Below are 16,223 nucleotides of genomic sequence, written 5' to 3'. Positions count from 1 at the left end.
TTGGGCCCTTGGATAGTGAGGAGGGAGCAGGTAAATGGGCTGGTGTCAGACATTCGGCATTGCAAGGTAAAGTGCCGTTGGACTATTGGGTTAGGGTTGATAGGAATGAAGGAAGAGTTGACCCAAGGTATAACTCCTGCCCATTTACTTATCCGCCAAATAGAGAAATTTGTTAAGTGTGTACAAGGAAATTTTCTAATTCACAATGAGGATGTACATACTGGCGAGTGTGCAAAACGTAAGGGCCAGCAACCATAATTCCATTAACAATAGAATAGTGATTGAAAATAATATACCAGATCTAAAAGTTGAAGTTCTAAATTGGAGGAAGACTCAAGTATGAGGCAAGATGTTTCAAAAGCTGATTGGGGGCAGTTGTTCGCAGGTTAAAGGTCTGCTGGAAAATGGGAGGCCTTCAAATATGAGATATCAAGAGTCCACACACAGTATATTTCTGTTAGGGTGAAAGGAAAGGCTGGTCGGTGTAGGGCATGCTGGATGACCAGAGAAATTGAGATTTTGGTTAAGATAAAGAAGGATGCATACGTCAGGGATCGACAGAGAGATCGAGTGAATCCTAAGAGAATAAAGGCAGTACGAGCATACTTAAGAGGGAAATCATGAGGGCAAAAAGGGGACATGAGATAGCTTTGGCAAATAGAGTTAAGGATAAGCCAAAAGGTTTTTTTATAAATACGTTAAGGACAAAAGGATAACAAGGGAGAGAATAGGGCCCCTCAAAGATCAGCAAGGCGGCCTTTGTGTGGAGCTGCAGTAGATCGTGGCGGGGTGGGGGGCGGGAATACTGAACGGATATTATGCATCGGTGTTTACTGTGGAGAAGGGCTTGGAAGATATAGAATGTGAGAAAGTAGATGGTGACATGTTGAAAAAATGTCCATATGGCAGATGAGAAATTGCTAGATATCTTGAAATGCATAAAAGTGGATAAATCCCAAGGACCTGATCAGGAGTACCCTTTCACACTATGGGAAACTGGGGAAGTGATTGCTGGGCCTCTCAATGAGATATTTGTATCATCAATAGTCACAGGTGAGGTGCCGGAAGGCTAGAGGGTGGTTAAGGTGGTGCTACTATTTAAGAAAGGTGGTAAGGAAAAGTCAGGGAACTATAGACCGGTGAGCCAGACATCCGTGACGGGCAAGTTTTTGCAGAGAATCCTGAGAGATAGGGTTTACATGCATTTGGAAAGGCAAGAATTGATTAGGGATAGTCAGCATGGCTTTATGCTTGGGAAGTCATGTCTGACGATTGAGTTTATTGAAGAAGTACAAAGTGGATTGATGAGGGCAGAGCGATGGTTGTGATCTATATGGACTTCAGGAAGGCGTTCATCAAGGTTCCTCATGGGAGACTGGTGCGCAATGTTCAATCTCATGACATGCAGGGACAACCAGCCATTTGGATGCAGAACTGGCTAGAAGAAAGAAGACAGAGGGTGGTGATGGAGGGTTGCTTTTCAGACTGAAGGCATGTGACCAATGGTGTATCACAAGGATCGATGCTGGGTCCGCTACTTTTTGTCAATTATATAAATGATTTGTATGTGAACGGAGGAGGTATCGTTAGTAAGTTTGTAGATGACACCAAAATTGGGGGTGTATGGACAGCAAAGAAGGTTATCTCAGATTACAACGGGACGTTGATCAGATGGGCCAATGGGCTGAGAAGTGGCAGATGGAGGTTAATGTAGATAAATATGAGGTGCTGCATTTTGGAAAAACAAATCAGAACAGGACTTTTACACTTAATGGTAAGTTCCTTGGAAGTGTTGCTGAGCAAAGAGACCTTGGAGTTCAGGTTGATAGTTCCTTAAAAGTAGAGACGCAGGTAGATTGGGTAGACTAGAAAGCGTTTGGTGTGCATTCCTTTGTTGGTCAGAGCATCGAGGATAGATGTTGGGAGCTCATGTTGCCACTGTACAGAACATTGGTCAGGCCACGTTTGGAATATTGCATGTAATTTTGGTCTGCTTCCTATCGGAAAGATGTTGTGAAACTAGAAAATATGCAGAAAAGATTTACAAGGATGTTGCCAGGGTTGGAGGGTTGAGCTTTCGGGCGAGGCTGAATAGACTGTTTTCTCTGGAGCGTCGGAGGCTAAGGGGTGACCTTATAGAGGTTTATATAATCATGAGGGATATGGAGAGGGCAAATAGACAAGTTCTTTTCCCTGGGATGGGGGAGTCCAGAACATAGTCCAGGGCATAGTTTTAGGGAGTGGAGGGGAAAGATATCGAAGGGACTTGAGGGGCAACCTTTTCACGCAGAGGGTGATGCATGTACGGCATGAGCTGCCGGAGTAAGTGATGGAGGCTGTATATTTACAGCATTTAAAATGCATCTGGATGTGTATATGAATAGGAAGGTTTTATGGGGATTTGGGCCAAGTGCTGGCATATGGGACTAGATTAGGTTAGGATATCTGGGCTGCATGGACGAGTTGGACCGAAGGGTTTGTTTACCTGCTGTACATCTCTGTCACTCTGTGAGAATCCATGGGATTCTCTAGGAGATAGTCAGGACTGCAGATGCTGGAGGTCAGAGCTGAAAATGTGTTGCTGAAAAAACGCAGCAGGTCAGGCAGCATCCAAGAAGCTGGAGAATCCACGTTTCGGGCATGAGCCCTTCTTCATGAATTTTAGGTATAAACTATAAACATTCCCTTAGTTAAATATTGTGAAGTGTGAAGCCATTGTTTTCGTCCCCAAGTTCGACCTGAGCTCCCCCCTCCCCCATCCAAGTAACTCTGTTGACAGCCTTCATGTCACAGGAAAAGGGCAGGAAAGTGCATGTGGAGAATGTCAGATCAGCAGGCTCAAGGGGTTGACTGGCATTTTGCTGTTCCTATTTCTTATGGTTCCCGAGCCAGTACCTCTGAAACAGGGTCCTGGCTTCAGTGTGTGCGATTACTGAGAGTGCTGATGTTCCCTTGTGTAAAATCAACAACTTAGCAGCTGCTGAAACCTCTTGCTCTTTTGTTACGTCTAAGCACAATATGCCAATGTGTCCAGGGGAGGCGATGGCCGACTTTATTGTCACCAGACTATTCACCCAGGTAATGTTCTGCGGACCTGGGTTCAAAATCTACCACGGCAGTTGGTGGAGTCTGAATTCAATATAAATCTGGCATTAAAAATCTAATGATGAAACTGTTGTGGTTTGTTGTAAAAACTTATCTGGCTTCCTGCTGTCCGAACCTGATCTACATGTGATTTCAGACCCACTGTCAGCTGGTTGAATCGTCACTGCCCTTTCAGTCAATTCTTCAAGCTCACCTTTTTTAACTATGATGTTACCAGAGTGATTTATACACGGCATAGGCTGGGACTTTTTTCACTGGAGTGTAGAAGGTTGAGGATGGAGGTTATGGAGGTTTATGAAGTCACGAGGGACAAAGATAAGGTGAATAAACACTGTCTTTTCCTGAAGGATAGGGAAGTTCAAAGTTTGGGAGTATATTTTTAAGATGAGAGGGAGAAGATTTAAAAAGGACGGAGGGGGGCAACGTTTTTTACATTGAAGGTGGTTCGTGTGAAGAATGAACTGTCAGAGGAAGTGGTGGATGCAGGTAATTTTACAACGTTTAAAATTATTTGGATAAGTACATAAGAGCCAAACACAGGTAGGTGGGTCTAATCTTCCCCCAGATATTCAAAGGGACAGCCAGTCAGAAGGGGGGGGGCAGGGCCACGCCTATCGTTGTTGTGTGGCATGTGTGACAGCTGCAACAAGACATCCCAACTCCTGTGCTCAATGCTCTGACCAATGAAAGCAAGCATGCCAAAAGCCTTCTTCACCACCTTGTCTACCCACGACTCCATTTTCTAGGAGCTAATAACCCGCAACCCTAGATCTCTCTGGTCCCCTTGGCGTTCTGATTTCTGACTTCTTCAACTCTGGGTTTGTGTTGAACTTGAAGGGATACTTTGTCCAACTCAGCATGTTTAAACAGTATCTTTCAGAGGGATTCATTTGAAACTTTTGAGGAGGTGAGCTCAGCAAGATTGAACTATTCAAAGTTACTTGGACTCTATTTTAAAGTTACATCAGGACCAGTAGTCAGAGACACGTACAGCATGGAAACAGACATTTCGGTCCAACTTGTCCATGCTGACCTGATATCCTAAATTAATCTAGTCCCATTTGACAGCACCTGACCCATATACTCTGGCAGCTCATTTCATATATATACCACAGTCTGCATGAAGAAGTTGTCCATGTAATATATTTTGCTTCTTCCCCTAAACCTCTGCCCTCGAGTTCTGGACTCCCCCATCCCAGGGAAAAGCCCTTGTCTATTACCCTGTCCATGCCCCTCATGCTTTTGTAACCTCTATTAGGTCACTCCTCTGCCTCTGATAATCCAGTGAAAACAGTCCCAGCCTATTCAGCCTCTCCCTGTAGCTCAAACCCTCCAACCCCCAGCAACATTCCTGTAAATCGTTTCTCATAGAGAAGTCAACGTTTCAGTCCTGAAGAAGGGTTAATACCCAAAACGCTGACTACTCCACATCCTGGTGCTGCCTGGTTTGCTGTATTCTCCCAACCTCTTGCTTTCCTTCATTGGCACGCAGAATGTATTGGCTCAGTGGTTACCACTGCAGCCTCATAGTGCCGGGGGCCCAGTTTGATTGCAGCCTTGCGTGACTGTATGTGAGGAATTTGCACTTTCTCCCAGCGTCTGTGTGGGTTTTTCTGGGTGATCCTGTTTTCTTCCATCAACCAAAGATGTGCAGGTTTTTTGGATTGGCCATGCTTAATTGCCCGTAGAGTTAGGTACATTAGTCAGATGGAAATGGGTCTGGATGGGTTACTTTTCGGAGGGTCGGTGTGGACTTGTTGAAACAAATGGCCTGTTTTCACACTGAAGCTAATCTCATCTGCGCTACTTTTGTCACTAACGAATGACAGAGTAGACCCGACAGGCCGAATGGCCTAACTTCTGCTCCGACGGTCTTGCGGTCTGAGGTTTCTCGGGATCATTTCATTTGGCAATGTGTAGTCCCTGGCTCAATGAGCAGCAGTGTCCACTGAAAGCAAAGCTCGAAGGACGGTTGAACTCCTACAATGTGGAAATAGGTCCTTCAGCCCAACACATCTGCACTGATCTTCCGAAGAGTAACCCAGTCAGATCCATTTTCCTACCCTCCCTAAATTGCACACAGACCCCAAAGGGTGGAATTATTCCTGGGTTCTTGGTGCCATGAGCAGCAGTGCAATCCGTGAGCCACCATGGGGTTGTGGTTCTGAGGTGTAGGGGAGGCAATTGTAGTCCAGCAGAAAACAAAAACAGCCCACCTACTCTCCCACTGCACCCACTGTCAGAACTGGCAGGAGGTTCAGTCCTGGCTGGTGACCCAAGGCAGCGTCACCGGTGGGATCTGATTGCTGGGAGCGTTGGTGCCCCCGCTGGTGCTTCCGCAAGTTGTAGGAAAATATGAACCTCTTCCCACACTCGGGCGAGCTGAAGGGCCTCTCCCCAGGTTGGAAACACTGGTGCTTCAGCAGGGCGGAGGAATTGTTGAAGGCCTTCTCGCACTCAGGGCAGCAGAATGGCCTCACTCGGTCCACCACCGCCCTCCACCCCCACCCTCCCCGGGTGGATCAGCTGGTGCTTCAGCAGTGTGGAGGAGCGGGTAAAGCTCTTCCCACACTCGGGGCAGGAGAACGGCTTCTCCCTGATGTGAATGGAGTCATGCCTCAGCAGGGCTGAGGAATTGCTGATGGCCTTCCTGCACTTCGGGCAACTGAACGACCTCTCCGTGATGTGGAATCACCCATGGGCCATCAGGTCGGAAGAAAGAGCAAAGCCCTTCCTGCACTCGGGGCAGAAGAACGGCCTCTCCTCAGTGTGGACCCACTGGTGTCTCAGCAGGTGGGAAGAACTGCAGAAGGCCATCTCGCACCTGGGGCCGGGTAACGGCTGTCCCTGGTGTGGACCAACTGGTGCGTCAGCAGGGCAGAGGAATCACTGAAGGCCTTCCCACACTCAGGGCAGCAGAAGAGCCTCTTCCCCTCTGTGGATCCATTGGTGCTTCAGAACCCTTTCAAATTTCACAATATCCTTCTGATAGAAGGGAGACCAGAATTGTACACAATATTCCAAAACTGGTCTAACCAATGTCCTGTACAGCCACAACATAACTTCCCATCTCAGTCAGAGGATTACGAAAGCTTTAAAAACCCACAAAAAACAAACAGGAAAGAATGGAGGGAAAAATCGAATTTTTGAGAGTCAGCTTGGAAGCATCAATGAGAAATCGGCGGACTGGGTTGATTGGGTGTTCGTTCTTCTTGAGTACATATGCGTATTTCTTTTCGGCTCTTCGCAGTTCCTCTGTGCTGCAGTGTGTAGTGGCTCGTTTAAATAATCTCCTGATGCAGCTTCGTTTGAGGGTGCTGGGATGATTGCTTCTGTGGTTAAGTATTTGGTTTGTGTGTGTTGTTTTTCTGCAGATGCTAGTTTGAAATTCCCCATTGACTGTTCGCTCTACTGTGACATCTAGGAATGGCACTTCGTTGTTGTTCTCCTCCTCTTCAAACCAGGATACCCCCTCAGGCCATAGTCTTACTACTTGGAACACCAATATACAGAGTGGTCAAAGGCCTCTACTGAAGACTAAAACACCAAATCGAAGATTCACTCCACTCCATTTACTCCATCCAAGAATTCCTGAACACCAAAGACACAAAGATAGAAGAGGATGGAATAATGATGTCCTTTGACATAACAGCCCTGTTCAATCCATTAACATCAACGTGGCCAAAGAAAACTGAAGACATTTCTCGAAGAACCAAAGATACAAACACAGCACCAACTTTATCAGCAAAGATAAAACTGTCAACCTCGTGGAACTGTGCCTTACCACCCAATTCATATCCAGTAACAAGCCCGACAAACAAATCAACGAAACACCCATGAAACCACCGGTATTAGGATTCCTAGCAGAAGCAATAATGCAGACTCGAACAAACAGCCATTTCGACGATCCAACCCAAACTTTGTGTCCGCTACAGCAATGACACTTCTGTCATCAGAAAATGAAACAAATTAGAGGAAACATACAACACCATCAACAATCTCCTCACTGGCATAAAATTCACAAAAGAGGAGAACAACAACAAAGTGCCATTTCTAGATGTCACAGTCGAGCGAACAGTCAATGGTAAATTCAAAACAGCATCCACAGGAAAACAACGCACGCGAACCAAGAACTGAACCACAGAAGCAATCATCCCTCCACATACAAACAAATCTGAATCAGGACAGTATCTCAACGAGCCGCGACACACTGGAGCACCCAGGAACTACGAAGATCAATAAATAACTGTGCAGCGCATTTAAGAAGAACGGGCAACCTATAAACCCCCCGAAAATTGCTTCCCTGACGGGGAATCGAACCAGACAGCGGCGGTAAGAGCGCCGAAGCCTAACCACGAGACCACCTCAGATAAATTCAACCACAGGCCATCAATGCAGACCTCAGCAGTTTCCACATTTCCCCTCCCCCACATTACCTAAGTTCCAACCTTCCAGCTCAGCGTTATCCTCATGACCTGTCCTACCTGCCAATCTCCCTTCCCACCTATCCGCTCCACCCTCCTCTCTGACCTGTCACCTACGTCCCCACCCCCATTCACCTATTGTCCTCCTTGCTACCTTCGGCCCAGCAACCCCCAATTTATCTCTCTACCCTGGAGGCGTCATGCCTTTATTCCTGATGAAGGGCTTTTGCCCGAAACGTCGATTTTCCTGCTCCTCGGAAGCTGTCTGACCTGCTGTGCTTTTCCAGTACCACTCTGATCTAAACTCTGGTTTCCAGTATCTGCAGTCCTCACTTTTGCCTCCCAATAAACCCAGTGTGCTGATTTCACATCAACAAACTGACACAAGCAGACACAACGTCTGCAGAAACCCGAGCCACATTAATTTACATTAAAGACATCTGTGAAATGATGTCCAGACAACTCAACCCTCTCAGCATCATGGTCGCCCACAAACTTACCAACACAACTTAAACAGCGGCTAATGAACCTGAAATACCCGATACAAACACCCAGCAAACGAATGTTATTTACAAAATATCATACAAGGAAATATATACATGAACTCTGCGGCACAGTTCTCTGTGGCAAGAAATGCTGGGATGAGATAAGGAAGATTTTTTTTCAGCCAAAACGAATCGGCACTGACTGGACAGCCATTTAAAATCAACGCTATTAGCCCAGGATGGAAGATCCGAAGGGATGAAGTTTTCTTATTTCTTGATGATTTACAAAGTTGTGAGTGGGTTTTGGTGTTTGTTCCCTTTCCACTCCCAAGAGCCGCAGTGGTTGGGGCGGTGAGTTGAGGAAAGTGAAATGTGCCCATGAGCAGCGTGTGGGTCTCTTTCAGCTTCCCCTCCTCTGACAGCGCTGTGACTTGACTCTGATGTTCTCAGGGACATTTACTGACGCGAGACAGTGAAAAGAGTCTCGTTCCTGCAGATCAGGAATTCAAACCGTATGCCGGCTTCAGGACAATGAGAAAGATTAATTGGGGTGTGTGAAGAAGCTGTGAGCTGCATTTCAAACTGGTAGGTGGAGTCAGATGCGTCATCCATTGCGCCCCTGTCACTGTGCGGACCTGACGCCGCCATGCTGCAGGGTTCTGACGTTAACACGGACATGCGCAGCAATGGGAACATTCACAAGGTGAACAGCCAAAGATAATCACCGTCACTGCTTCCCTTCCATAGTCCCAACTTTGTGAAGCAGTATCTTTCACTGGCAAATAAAACACATTAATCATCAGGTGCCTACTTCATTTCGATCACGACTTTACGCCCCTCACTGTTCTCATCTCATTTCCAAATACTTGGTTCATCGCCTCAAAAGCAACTCTGTGGGTATCTGCTTGTACCACCCTGACAAGCAATGGGGTTGCAGATTCCCGACCAGCCCCAATGTGATTGAAATATTTCAACTCCTCCACTGACTTGCATCGTAAAAAACCGTGGAGCAATCTCTATTTCTTTTTGACGCCGTTTCTCAAATGTAGTCGGCAGGGTTCACACCTGCGTGGGGAAACTGCAAATTATGTCATGTCCATCGTATTCACCACTCGGCCCACCAATACAGAACCACACTGACAGCTTCATTTCCCAGGTGGATGAACTGTTCAACCTCCTCGTGGGAGCACGAGGCAGCGCCGATACTGTCATCGATGTAGCGGAGGAAAAGATGGGGTGTGGGACCAGTGTAGCTGCCAACAGTGTAGTTTTACTAACTCTTTCTACCCCGACCTCAAATTCACCTGGACAGTCTCAGACTCCTCCCTCCCCTTCCTCGACCTTTCCATTTCCATCTCGGGTGACCGAATCGACATGGACATTTACTATAAACCGTCCGACTCCCACAGCTACCTAGACGACACCTCCTCCCACCCTGCCCCCTGTAAAACGCCATCTCATATTCCCAATTCCTTCTTCTCCGCCGCATCTGCTCCCAGGAGGACCAGTTCCAAAACCATACCACCCAGATGGCCTCCTTCTTCAAGGACCGCAATTTCCCCGCAGACGAAGTCGACAATGCCCTCCACCGCATCTCTTCCACTTCCCACTCCTCCGCCCTTGAGCTCCGCCCCTCCAACCGCCACCAGGACAGAACCCCACTGGTCCTCACCTACCACCCCACCAACCTCCATGTCCAGCGTATCATCCGCCGTCATTTCTGCCACCTCCAAATGGACCCCACCACCAGGGACATATTTCCCTCCCCTCCCCTATCAGCGTTCCGAAAAGGCCAGTCCCTCCGTGACTCCCTCGTCAGGTCCACACCCCCCACCAACCCAACCTCCACTCCTGGCACCTTCCCCTGCAACCGCAAGAAATGCAAGACTTGCACCCACACCTCCCCCTTTACATCCCTCCACGGCCCCAAATGACACTTCCATATCTGCCACAAATTCACCTGCACCTCCACACACATTATCTATTGCATCCGCTGCACCCGATGTGGCCTCCTCTATATTGGGGAGACAGGCCGCCTACTTGCGGAACGTTTCAGAGAACACCTCTGGGACTCCCGGACCAACCAACCCAACCACCCCGTAGCCCAACACTTCAACTCCCCCTCCCACTCCACCAAGGACATGCAGGTCCTTGGACTCCTTCATCGCCAGACCATGGCAACATGACGGTTGGAGGAAGACCACCTCATCTTCCACCTGGGAACCCTCCAACCACAAGGGATGAACTCAGATTTCTCCAGTTTCCTCATTTCCCCTCCCCCCACCTTGTCTCAGTCAAATCCCTCGAACTCAGCACCGCCTTCCTAACCTGCAATCTTCTTCCTAACCTCTTTGCCCCCACCCCACTCCAGCCTATCACCCTTAACTTGACCTCCCTCCACCTATCGCATTCCCAACGCCCCACCCCAAAGTCCCTCCTCCCTACCTTTTATCTTAGCCTGCTGGACACACTTTCCTCATTCCTGAAGAAGGGCTGATGCCCGAAACGTCGATTCTCCTGCTCCTTGGATGCTGCCTGACCTGCTGCGCTTTTCCTGCAACACATTTTCAGCTCTGATCTCCAGCATCTGCAGTCCTCAGTTTATCAGGGCAGGATCTGCAAAGTTAATGGGGCATGTTGTTGAATAAAGATAACTTGGAGTGCTGCTTCATATTTTCTTGAAAGTGGAGTCGCAGGTAGACAGGCTAGCGAAGAATGTAGTATGTTTTGGTTGCTTTTATAAGTCAGTGCATTTCCGTGCAGATGTTGGGAGGTCATGTTGCCCCTGTACTGGACATTGATTAGGCCACTTTTGGAATACTGCGTTCAGTTCTGGTTACCCTGCTACAGGAAAAGTGTTGTGAATCTTTGAAAGAGGTTCAAAGATTTACAAGGCTACTGCCAGAGTTGGAGGGTTTGAGCTATATGGAGAGGCTAAATAGGTCGGGGCTGTTTTCCCTGGAGCATTGGAGGCTGAGGGGTGACTTTTAGAAGTTCATAAGGAGCATGGATAGGGTGAATAGCCAAGAGCTTTTGTACATAGTAGGGGAGTCCAAAACTAGAGGGTATAGGTTTGAGGTGAGAGGGGAAATATTTAAAAGGAACCTTATGGACAACTATCTCACACCGAGGGTGAATCGAGCATGGAATGAGCTGCGAGAGGAAGTGGTGGAGGCTGGTATAATTACAATATTTTAAAAGGCATCTGGTAGTAGGGTGAATTGAGAGGGATACAGGCTAAGTGCTGACAAATGGGACTATGTTAATTCGGAATATCTGGTCAGCACAGACAATTTCAACTGAAGGAAAGCAGAAATGTCGTTGTGAAGACTGGACTTTCAGAGCAACTTTCAAAGATGTTTTGCCCTTACTGGGAGCAGAAGCTACAATGAAATCTTTCATTTGTGAGACAGCAGTTGAGTGAATGAGTGCATCTAGGATTTTGGTGGAAAATGGGAAGTTGTTGAAATGTGAGGAAGAAGTGTTTTAAGTAAAGCGTCCTGAGCCGAGTGAAGGGTTAGGTGGGTTTTTGTTTTAAACTGCTCATTGCATTCAGCCTCTACCATTATATTTCCAATGCTGTACATCAGAAGGAACAGTGAATCAGTAACTGGCTTCATTAGAAGCCTTATGATTTTCAGTACTGCAGGTATTGCATTTTTTCATTAGCATTGTAAAGGTCACTGGCAGCAGCAGCAGGTGTGACTGTATTCACTAGAAATTATTAAGCAGTTAGATAACACACACACAAGAGGGCACGGTGGGACTTGTCTTTCCATTTGTAGAAGGTGGGAGATTCTGGGTTTGTGATCTGGGGCAAACACAACTGCGGTTAATCATAGAAGCCCTCCTGTGTGGAAACCGGCCATTCATCCCATCAAATCCACACTAACCAATCCAAAGAGCATGCCACCCAGCCCCAGCTTATCTAGTCATTTCTGCTGGTGGGTGAGACTAGGTCACAAGATTAGGGGGAGTGGAGGAGATAGAGGTGGAGAAATTGCTTTTCCCAGAGAGTGGTGAAGCCATGGAATTCCTTGCCCAAGGAAGCAAGAGTAGGAGCCATATTCAAGACACAGTTCGACGGGATTTTGCAAGGGAGGAATTTAGGGTAGTCGGGATAGTGCAGATAAGTGGAGCTGAGACGATGGATAGGTCATCCATGATCTTTATGAATAGTGGAGTAGGCTCAATGGGCCAAATGGCGCACTCCTGTTTCTATTCCTGTGAATGTATAAACCTGCATTTCTCACGGTCAATTCAAATCAAGGCAGGTGAGCAATGTAATGATGTGGAAAGTGAACATTAGAGAATGACAGAAAGGGACAAGGAGAGTAAATGTCCCAACAATCAAAACTGGATTGAAAAGATCACAACAATCGAAACTGAAGACTGTATGTCTGAATGTGTGCTGCATTGTAACAAAAGTGGATGAATTGACTGTACACATTGAAGAGAATATGATCTAAGACTCCTGACAGAGGCATGGCTTCAGGATGCCAAGGATTGGATCCTGAATATTGAGGGGGTACATGGTATTCAAATTGAATGTGAAGGTCTGTAAAGGTAGAGGGTTGGCCCTGCTAATCGAAGCACAGATCACAGTGTAGTATGGTGTCAACTCAGATTTCAGGTCCTTATTTCACTGTTCTCCTGTTGATCTCCCTGTTCCCACAGAGTGAAATGTCATCTGTTCTCAGCTCTGCTGGATTTCTGCTGAAGCCTTTGACCTCCTTTTACAGCTTCCAGAATAATAAAACATTCAGTCAATCAAGGCCCAACCCACATCTATTAGCCTGTCAACCATCCAGGCTGAGTGAGTCATCGTAGCAGGGAATAAAACAAGGACAATTAAACAAAATTAGACATAAACGAACATTTGGTGCTCATGCTTAAAGTTTGTTCATTAGATAGTAATCCAGAATTAGGGGTGTCCCAGGATTCTTCTTGTGCCCCACTTGAGAAATTCCCTCTCCCTTGCATCTAAGTATTAGTACACAGCTATGATTTATAACAATATTTACATCAACAGAAATAAAGCATCTGTTAACAAATATACATTGAGATATACAAACAGACTTTTTAATCCAACACATCTATGCTTTCCTATATAAATCTAGTGACCTATTTGCCAGCATTTGACCCATCTCCCTCCAAACCCTTCTTATTCACACACTCATCCAGATGCCTGTTAAATGTTTTAATTGTACCAGCCTCCACCAATTCCTTTGGACCATTTACTGTATCCATGCCCCTCATGGCTTTATGAACCACTTTAAGGTCACCCTTAGCCTCAGCCTCTGACACTCCAGCGAAACAGACCCATCCTATTCAGCCTCTCCTTATTTCACAAACCCACCAACCCTGGTGACATCCTTATCAATCTTTTCTGTGCCCTTTCAGATTTCACAACAGTTATCCTATCCTAGAGCAGGGAGATCAGAATTGAATGCTACATTCCTAAAGTGGCCAAACCAATGTCCTGTACAGCTGCAACGTGACTTCCCAACTCCTATACCCAATGCATTCAATGGGCCAAATGGTCTCTTTCTGCACTGTAGGGATTTAATTATTTGATTCTGTATCAGAGTCAATTTCAGTCACTATCTCTGGTTTATGGTGTGTCAGGGTAGGATCACTGGTACCAGAATTGCATGCAACACTCCAAACATGGCCTAACCAATGTTTTCTACAGTCGCAACATGACCTCCCAATCCTACACCCAGTGCACTGACCAAAAAAAGGCAAGCATACCAAACACCTTCTGCACTGTCCTGTCTACCTGCGACTCCACTTTCAAGGAACTATGAACTTACCATCGAGTCATACAGCTTGGAAACGGACCTTTGGTCCAACCAGTCCATGCCAACCATAATCCCAATCTCAACCAATCTCTCCTGCCTGCTCCTGGCCTATATCCCTCCAAACCTTTCCTATTCATGTACTTAAACAAATGTCTTTTAATTGTACCTGCATCCTCCACTTCCTCAGGAAGTTCATTCCACACATGAACCGCCCTCTGTCTAACATTAATATTTGAATGGCAAGGATGGGGATGAATTGAAATGGTTCATAAAATAAACAGTTTCTACCCAACCCCCTGTGGCAGATATGGTAGCAACTTCAACCCTGGAGTCTCACAAATCAGTATTTCCATGGAGTGGAGAGAAAATAAAGTGCTGGATTCACAGAGAAGGTGGTTTTCTGTGAGTGTGAAGCTAAAATTAAATCCGTGCTTTGGTTGAACTCAAGCTGCATTGACTTGGAGGAGAGCGAAGGGAGTATGCAAAGTGTCCTCCCCTCCCCACATACCTCAGCTGCAGGGTAGCACAGGCGCAGTGTGGGCCCACTTTCGCCCCACCCCCCATTGCCATTGTGGATGTCACAACATGTAAGTAGCCCTGTCAGTTTCATAGTGAAGGCCCCTCCCTCTGGGCAACATCTTGGAGCAAAGCAATGTCTCCCCCTTTCCATTCTTTATCTGGGGGAAGGTGGAGGGGGGCTAGAGAGAGTGACAGGGGGACACTATTCACTTGTGGTAACTGGAGTGAATCCAGGAAAGGAGCAGACTCTCCAAAGGTGCTCAGATGCTCTCTGTCTCAAAGGTATTTTCATTGTGTATTCCCTCAGTTTGGCACATATAGAGTTTGCACCCTGGAAAAGGATTGCTTCTTTCCTCATGTTCACAATTAAAAGGGTAGTTTCTCATGGAACTGAGCAGTTTTTAAGGGATTGGCACATTGATATAAAATGTAGACGCATGTTGCTTCATATAGTGTGTATGTGATATTGTTGGCTGTTGTAAAATCTTCGTGGCTATGATTTTTAACCTTCGAATGCAGTAATGGATTTATGCCATGTATTTATTGGCATTTTTCTATATACTAGGCCAGCAGGAAGTCATTCAGCAACTTTACCGGATTTCTTTTCTCAAACAGCTTTGACATTTCATTATCACATCCTTGATTCAGCTCCATTTCCAGCACCTTTGTCGGCAGCTTTGTCCAGGTCATTGTCATCTAAATGACGTTTGTCTCCATTCACACCTAAGGCTATCTGGCTGCATGAGGGCTTTCTGTGTCCTGCGTAATATATGATCAGCAGGCATCTAGTAATCTACAGGAATTGCCACAGATGTTATGTTCATTTAATTGTACTGACAGTGATCAATTAATTTGTGATTTTTTTTTGCAGGAAGACGTGCCGAAAGAAATCTGAAAGGAAATGATACATCAACTTCTGACAGAGCCATTTGATTCATTGGGACTTGAATATCAGCAGCCATTCCAGTCGAGAAGAAATGTTTGCTTTTGTCTGCTTGAGAGAGTTTGGACAGTCCTGGTAAACATGGAAATGTGGGGACTGTAGGAAATAATTCCCTTTCTCATCAGCGCTTGACACCCACAGACATGTTCACACTGGGGAGATGTCGTTCTCCTGCTCAGTGTGCGGGAAGAGTTTCAGTTGGCTGTGCAGTTCACACCAGGAAGAGGCCATTCATCTGTCACCATTGTGGGAAAGGATTCACTCAGTTGTCCCGGCTGCAGACACACCAGCGGGTTCACACAGGGAAGAGGCCGTTCTCCTGCTCTCAATGTGGGCAGTGATTCATCAATGCATCCATCTTCTGAAACACCAGCGAGTTCACGTGGGGGAGAGGCTGTTCACCTGCTCTGAGTGTGGGAAGGGATTTGTCGATTCTTACTCTCTGCTGACCCACCAGTGGGTCCACACTGGGTTCACCTGCCCCAAGTGTGGGAAGAGCTTCAGTCATGTGAGCAACGTGCGGAGGCACCAGCGGATCCACACCGGGGAGAGGCCGTTCACATGCTCCGTGTGTGGGAAGGGGTTCACTCAGTCATCTACACTGCTGATCCATCGAAGAGTCCACACCGGGGAGAGGCCATCCATCTGCTCTCAGTGTGGAAAGGGCTTCACCCGCTCCTCCCACCTGCGAGTTCACGTGCCATCGCAGGGGGATTGAAGGAATGACGGCTGAGTGTCATTATCGACTGGACTATCAACCCAATTCTGGGAACTGCCAGATTCAAATCCTGCTGTGCCAGGTTGCAGGATTGGAATTCGGTCAGAAATCTGGAGTTTAGAATCTCATGATGAAACAATTTTCAGAGGGAAAAACTCTCATCTGATTCACTCATGCCCTTTTTAGGGAAGGAAACTGCCCTTGTGGGAAAGGATTCACTCAGTC

Source organism: Chiloscyllium punctatum, chromosome 36, assembly GCF_047496795.1.
Source record: "Chiloscyllium punctatum isolate Juve2018m chromosome 36, sChiPun1.3, whole genome shotgun sequence".
Taxonomy (NCBI): Eukaryota; Metazoa; Chordata; class Chondrichthyes; order Orectolobiformes; family Hemiscylliidae; genus Chiloscyllium; species Chiloscyllium punctatum.
This window is presented reverse-complemented; position numbering follows the sequence as displayed.